This window comes from Rousettus aegyptiacus, unplaced genomic scaffold (assembly GCF_014176215.1).
Source record: "Rousettus aegyptiacus isolate mRouAeg1 unplaced genomic scaffold, mRouAeg1.p scaffold_m13_p_1, whole genome shotgun sequence".
Classification (NCBI taxonomy): domain Eukaryota; kingdom Metazoa; phylum Chordata; class Mammalia; order Chiroptera; family Pteropodidae; genus Rousettus; species Rousettus aegyptiacus.
The window spans coordinates 62,403,383-62,410,696 of NW_023416284.1; the positions used below are offsets into that span (position 1 = coordinate 62,403,383).

Here is a 7,314-nt window from a genome sequence, read left to right on the forward strand (position 1 = left end):
ACAATCAACCAAATTGTAGAAATATGCAAACTTACAAGCTGTTCTAATATCTGTTATAAACGTGTCCACATACACAATCAGAGAGTTCTCCCTATGCCATATGATAACTTGGGTAGACTAGACACACCTGGGGACCAAAAGCAAGTTTAGAAGCTGTCGCTGCCCTGTGTTTTGAAGTCTGAACATTTCTGATGGTTTATTGTTAGCATAGATCTATCTCCGGATCTTTGGGTCATAGCAGGGTTACTAATTTGCATCTCAGGTAGAAAGAAACAGTGGTCATCGCTCAGGAAAACTGCAGATAGACTGACCTATCTGCAAAAGATGACAAATGAAAACATAAAATAGACCATCTAAGGCAACAGCTCAGTTCTTGATTCCCTCCTTCAAACTGAATAGAGCAGGGAAGAATTTACTTACAATGTTCTAACCTGGCAGGGGCTGCCTAAGAGACTTGTCTCTCTTTTGCCTAATATGGACCTCAGAGAGAAACAGTGGGCATTGCTTGGGAAAGTTACAGGGAGACTGACCTGAGTTGCCTGCAACAAGATATGGGTGTATGATATTGTGATTTATAATAAAATATATATATATGTATTTGGTCTTCGTTCTTATTGCTGGCACATAGCTCCTAACAATGTTGTGATTTTCTAAGTGATGATAGTGATGGGAGTATATTTTGTTATAATATTTGGTCTTTTTGATCTCAGATCCTGAAATGGCTCCAGGGAGCTAAAGGTGGAAGGAGACTCTTATTATTTATGACAAGTCCCATCTAACCACACCTAGTTTATGTGAAGGAGGTGACTTTGGATAATTACAGGTAATGATAGCTCCTAGATAATCACAGAATGGAGGCTATTTTCTAGGGGAACCAACCACATGATTAGAGTTGAACTTTTAGCCTTACTTTCCTCCTCAACCTCTGGGGAAGGAAGAGGGGCTGGAGGTTGAGTTAATCACCAATGACAAATGATTTAATCAATTACATCTAATGAAGCCTCCACAAGAAACCCCAGCCGAAGGTGTTCAGAGAGCTTCTGGGTTGGTAGACAATGAAGGTGGTCAGATGATGGCATTCCCAGAGAGACCGTGGAAGTTCCATACCCCTTCCCTTACACCTTGCCTTATGCATCCTTTCTATTTTGCTGTTGCTGAATTTTATCCTTTTTAAAAAATAAAATAAACCAGTAATCTAGTAAGTAAAATTTCTGACTTCCGTCATCCATTATATTAAATTATTAAACTTGCCTGATTCCATCTGATCTCGGAAGTTAAGCAGGGTCAGGCCTGGTTAGTACTTGGATGGGAGACCACCTAGGAAAATCGTGTGCTGCAGGGGTAAAAAAATAACAGATTTCTAAGTAGAGTCTCTGGAGACTTTTGTTGTGAAGAACTCTTAACATTTTTAATATGTTCCCTAATATATATTTAATTAAACAAGTATCTTTTATAATAAAATCATTAGAAAATAAAGATAAGATAAAAATGAATAACCATTAATTGCTTTATCCAAAGATGTTTGCTATTGACATTTGGCTCGGCATTTATTCTTATACTTCCCTAGCACATAGACCCTCTCCTAACACAGGTATCTCCCTTCCTACAGAAATGTACTAATGGGCCCAGTTCCAAAGGAATTGATTCAGTCAGATAGGAAAGTGACTGGGTGTACATGTTTGTTTGTGGGGAAAGGAGCAAATTTATGATAGGAAAATGAGAGGTTCAGTAAGGAGATGCCTGAGGAAGCTGGTCAGTGTGAGGATGAAGGGGATTCTCCTTCCTCCACTTCTTCTCCATGTACCTCATCATCTTCCTTACCTATGGACACTTTTTCATAAGAGGCCAGATAGTAAATATTTTAGAATTTGCAGGCCATAAGGTTTCTGTCACAACCATTTAGAGATAGCATCACAGACAATAGGTAAACAAACGGAGTGGCTGTGTTCCAATAAAACTTTATTTACAAAAGTAAGCAATGGGGAAAATTTGGCCTATGGGCCATAGTTTGGTCACCCCTAATTTAGGTCAATGTGCTACATGCTAGGGGTTATCATGCAGTGATCACCCCAGGTATCATGGGCTTACAGGTCGGCAGTTCGATTCCAGAATCTCAATCTGTGTCTGCTTCTTGGGACATTTGGGTCAAACAGTATACAAAAATTCTTAATGTTTTAGAGCAGAGATATGAAAAAGAAATGTATTTACTCCATTTGTTTGAGCATCATCCAAGTGAGTTCCTGCCCAGGTGCCTGGGCCATGCATCCACATGTCTGCACAACTAATTGTCTAAGTCCCAGCTCCTAGCACTGCCAGTAGCTCTTAGATAGGCCAAAGAGAAACGGGCAGTGATAGAATATTGTCAGTGGTAATGAGAAAGAGGCTGATTTGGGGGAGGAAGGGGGAGACACCTCCCCAGGTTTGCAGGCCTTTGTGAGTGAGCGTGGAAGCTTAAAATTTGGGTACGTGTCAAAGTGACTTCAGCTAGCCCAAGTGGGCTGGGTATTGATGAAGGTTATACAGACTTTTCAGGGGCATTTTCTAGATATGGCCTGTCCATCCGAAGCACACTATAGGATCAACACAGTCCTGTGGATGCAGCACAAGACTATATCTAATATATAAAGGCTTGCAGGCACTGCCATCATGTGGCAACTCAAAATCATAATTTATCCAGTAATATATGAATGAACAAATTTTCCTATGAAAAGGCTTTATTGATATCAATAGAGAATTTATAGATATTTGATTATAATAGAATAGAAATCCACACGTACAAATATGTTTTATGCTTGTAATGGTAATTTTGCCTTTATATGTTTCCTAACATAAATACTGGCTTTAACTGTTAAGTTCTTTAAAAGTTAACTGAAATTATGAGAGGAGTAGTAAGGTTTTGAGTTCCTATGGAGAGAATGTGTTTTCACTGGGGTTCTGACTCCCAGAAAAAGAGATTTAGATGTATATAATTTATTTGACAAGTGATGACAGGAAACCAGAAGAAGGGAGAAGAGGAAAAAGGAGTGTAAGAGAGGAAAAGAAAAAGTCAAAAAGGTGAATCATCGAACAGGTTACCATTGTGGGAAATGGGAGATCAATCCCAGTGTGGATATTCTGAAGAACTAGGAAGAATGCATTTCAGGCTTATCCCTTTGAAGGGTACTGTGGGATTTATCCCACAACCTATATTTCCCATTGATGGAGAGTTGCCATAAGAGATCTTTTACCCAAAGATTGCAGGCTCTTTTGAAAAATGAGCTTCCTTTAATGGCTTAAGGAAAAGCCTGAGAGAGAATAGGAGAAAAACACTTGAGATAGGACATAGCATTATGCTGATGGGTACTCTGACCGCACTGCTACAATGGGTTTGAGAGTAGAGGCGAGAGACAGAATGAGAAGACAATAAGTACCGGAAATAGCTGAAGCCTGGGTATTGGGAAACTTATATTTAAAATTCTAGATTAAGAAAAAGTTTTCTCTCTTTAAAAGCAATAAAAAAAAATGATGAACTAGTAATGAATGACATTACTGCGCTATATTCCAAGGGAACGTGAGAACATAATGCTTTAGGTAGAGCATTAAAGCTAATTTTTTTAGTCACAGTTTCCAAACAAGGGAATGTACCATTAGTTTTGAGATGAGGAGCCAGAGTTTAAAAGCCAGATCTTGCTCAAACGGGGCTGTAATACACAGCATGGTGACCATAGCTAATAGTATTAACTCTATTGTATATTTGAAGGTTGTTAAGAGACTAGATCTTAAAAGTTCTCATCACGAGAAAAAAAATTATAACTATGTGAGGGGGCAGATGTTAATTAAACTATTGTGGTGATCATTTCGTAACATACACATATATCGAATCATTATATTGTACACCTGAAGCTAATATAACTATATCTCAATTAAAAAAAATTAGCACAAAGATCAATGCATCAAATTAACAAAATAATATGATTCTGGATCAAAAATTGCTAGTCTATTGCTAGTAATAAAAAAAAATAAAAGGTAGAGAATTTGGTTTCAATAACATAATATCGAATTGTGAAAAGTAAAGCCAATGTGAATGGGATGGAGAATTCTACACTCTTTTCTCCCAAAAGCACTAAGGATTAATGAGATGGCAACACGGATTCATTTGATTCCAAACAAATGGTGATGAAACTTCAATAAAAAAATAAGTGTCTTTATAAGTAGAGTCAGGCCTGGTTAGTACTTGTATGGGAGACTACCTAGGAAGACCAGGTGCTATAAGCATTAAAAAAAAAAAAAGTGTCTTTATTAAGGAAGAAATACATTTTGTTGAACATTAAAAAGTCTAAGCTTATAATTTCCCATACTAGAGCCCTAGTAAAGTAGTCTTTTTTTCTGTTTTAGGGGCTTATACTTCTGTTTCAAGAACTTGTCACAAAAAAACAACAACGACAACAACAAAAAACTAATTACAACTAATTGAGGTAAATAGGTAATTGTCCTATTTTTTTTTTTTGAGCTTTACAGAGGATAGATACTGTTTCATCCTTCTGAACATTATCCATTGTCTCACAACTCTTAGTAGAAACCCCAGCCTCATTTAAGAATAAAACTACCATGTTATATATAAAAAATATAACAGTATAATATATACTAATCATCTACCATATTCCAGGCACTGTGCTAAACACGTTCAATGTTAGCATATTTAGCACATTCACTACCACACCTCCAGTGATTCTCAGTGTGATTGTGCTATTTATCGATTCATTGCCTTCCAACTCTAAATCTACCCTTTGTTCCCTGTTCCTAATAAATAATAGAGATGAACCTTTTAAATATTTTTCTTTGCCAAAACGTCCATAGGTTAAGCTTTTCCAGTAGAGAATGTTGGGAGCCAAAAAGACAAGAGCCTAGTAAGGCACCTCCTTTAGATGTTAAAAGACTAAATCAGTCATTCTTAACATTTGCTGTATATGAACACCAACTAGAGTGATCTTAAAAAATGCTCATACTTGAATTATGAATCCATCACAGAGACTCTGGTCTACCAGGTCTGGATGTGGATCTGAGCATGAGTGTTTTTTAAAAATGCCTCATCAGGAGAGTCTAATTGCAGTCAAGGATACAGACCATTGGAGTAAATCATCAAACAAAGTGTGAACTAGAAGTAAACCTGCCATCCCTCACTTCCAATGAATTATGCCCAAGGTTGGTTAGGTGCAATTTGGAAAAAAGAAAAAGTAAAAGGGAATAAAATTTCCCTGGGGAGCTATAATGACAAACTGGCTATCACATATATTTGCAGCCTGGGGTTTGTTCTAAAATACAGGTTTTATTATTATTCAAATATGATGAAGCCAAGAGATCAGAAGACTATTGCCACTGAAAAGATTGTTTGTTACTCCCAGTTTCTTAGAGGAGGCGACATGCCACTCCACGCAGGCTCACACAGGGAAGCGTGAGGATCAGTCAGGAGGCAGGGGGAGCAAGAGATTCAGTTGTTATTTCTATAAGAACTGGCGGGTGAGGCATGGTAAGCATGGTTAGGATTGCTAGTTTGAATAATTTCAGCGGCCTACGGGGCATAGAGGATGTCCACAGTTGTATGATATCTGACCCTCTCAGGTGACTGATTAGGGCAGCTGGATAGTAGCTCAGAGTGTGAGAGCTGATAGAGGAGGTGGTTTGGGTGTGGACTAGGGATTGGTTGGTTTTTATACGAAAAGCACATCTTAGGGGAATTAATATAGAAACAGAAACCACAATTTACATACCTGTGCTATGATTCACAAAATCGATAAACCTACCAAACCATTACATGCAAGACAAACTACCTAAGGTCACAGTCTTTTGATGCCAGCTCATTTCTGTCCATAGTTTTTGGAAGAGAAGATAGTCCTACTGATCTAAGAGTGATTCATCAGGGGCCCATATGTTCTACAGATAAAATGACAAACTGTATCAGCAACGTATCTACTTTACAAATTTAAAGCAACCCCTGCTGAGAAGATCTTACATATAACTCTGACACACTCCGACCCTCCCTAATGCCCCGTTTTTGGGATGCCCCGTGATTTTCTATTGTGTGTAGTTTCCCTTGCCGCCATAAGCTAAATAAATCTAACATTTTCTTTTCTTTTTTTTTAAAGTTGATGAGAGTTTAAAGTAAACATATAAAATAAAAAAAGTTAAAAAAAATCTTTATAAATTTGAATTTAAAAATTAAAAATTATATATATGTATATAATAGTTTAGCCCACTAAAAAGTCCTTGAAGCAATAGCACTCTTATAGTAATAACCAAATCCGGCACCCAGATATTTGTTTTAAAATGATTTTTGCTCACTTTAAGAAAAAAAAAAAACACACAGTGCTCCTTGTGAAATTACAGAGTTCACCTGTAGGGGGAAAAACGCAAAGTGTGGGTACTTCTGTGCCAGAAAGCAAGAGCACACTAAGGTTGACGGGGTTGTGTCAAAAAGAATAGAGAAGCTAACTTAACTGGGCATCTAGTGGGCAAATTTGGGACTACTTTAACGTTGAAAACAATTATGACTATAAGTGTTATCATCATATAATCTAAGTAAATATCTATATCTCACCTCCAATGTTAGGAAACATGAGAAAAAGAGAAACAAGGTAAATTACACCATGAGGAAATGAGCAGAAATCATATGGGGTATTTTGTGTGAAAATTAATCCAGTTCCTTCAAAAAGTCATTAAGATAAATAACAAACTAAAAACATTGGATGACTCTTCTAGACTGAGTCTAAACAGATATAAAAATAAATATAAGCCATGAAACTTGGTTTGATTCTGGTTCAAAAATATAAGTAAATAAAACAGCTATGAAAGTACTTTTACAGACAATTGGTGAAATTTGAATATAGGCTAACTGGAGAATAATAATTGGAGAATTATTAATTATTATTAACTTTCCTTGGTGTGCTAATAGCATTGTGCTCACTTAATATATTGTTCTTATTCTCAGGAGATGCATGCTAAAGTGTTAAGGGGTGAAGTATCATGAAGTCTGCAACTTATTTGTAAATGATTCACCAAAAAAGTATTGCAAAAAGAGAGCGAGAGAAAATAAACGTGGCAAAATATTAACAAATGTTTAATTTTTGTGAAAGGTATGTGGTTGGGTATTCCTTACACTATTCTTTCTTCTTTTCTGTGTGTTTAAAATGCTTCAATTTCTGGGAAGCGCAGCTACCCCCTCGCCTGTCACGCACCGCACCACATGTTCTAGGGGAACCTGATGCTAAACCATTCGTAGATGACTTTCTTCTGGGTCGGGGTTCCAGACGGAGCAGAGCAGCTCCCTTGCTGCAATCT

General features: G+C 37.1%; 1 long non-coding RNA gene across 1 annotated transcript; it reads left to right on the forward strand.

Annotated features, from left to right (window-relative positions):
- The first annotated feature begins 739 nt into the window (after positions 1-739).
- On the forward strand, positions 740-7,104 carry LOC107509380. The gene is made up of 3 exons (XR_001596531.2): positions 740-823; positions 4,375-4,454; positions 6,965-7,104. It is a non-coding gene; the product is annotated as an uncharacterized LOC107509380 (long non-coding RNA).
- The last annotated feature ends 210 nt before the right edge of the window (positions 7,105-7,314 follow it).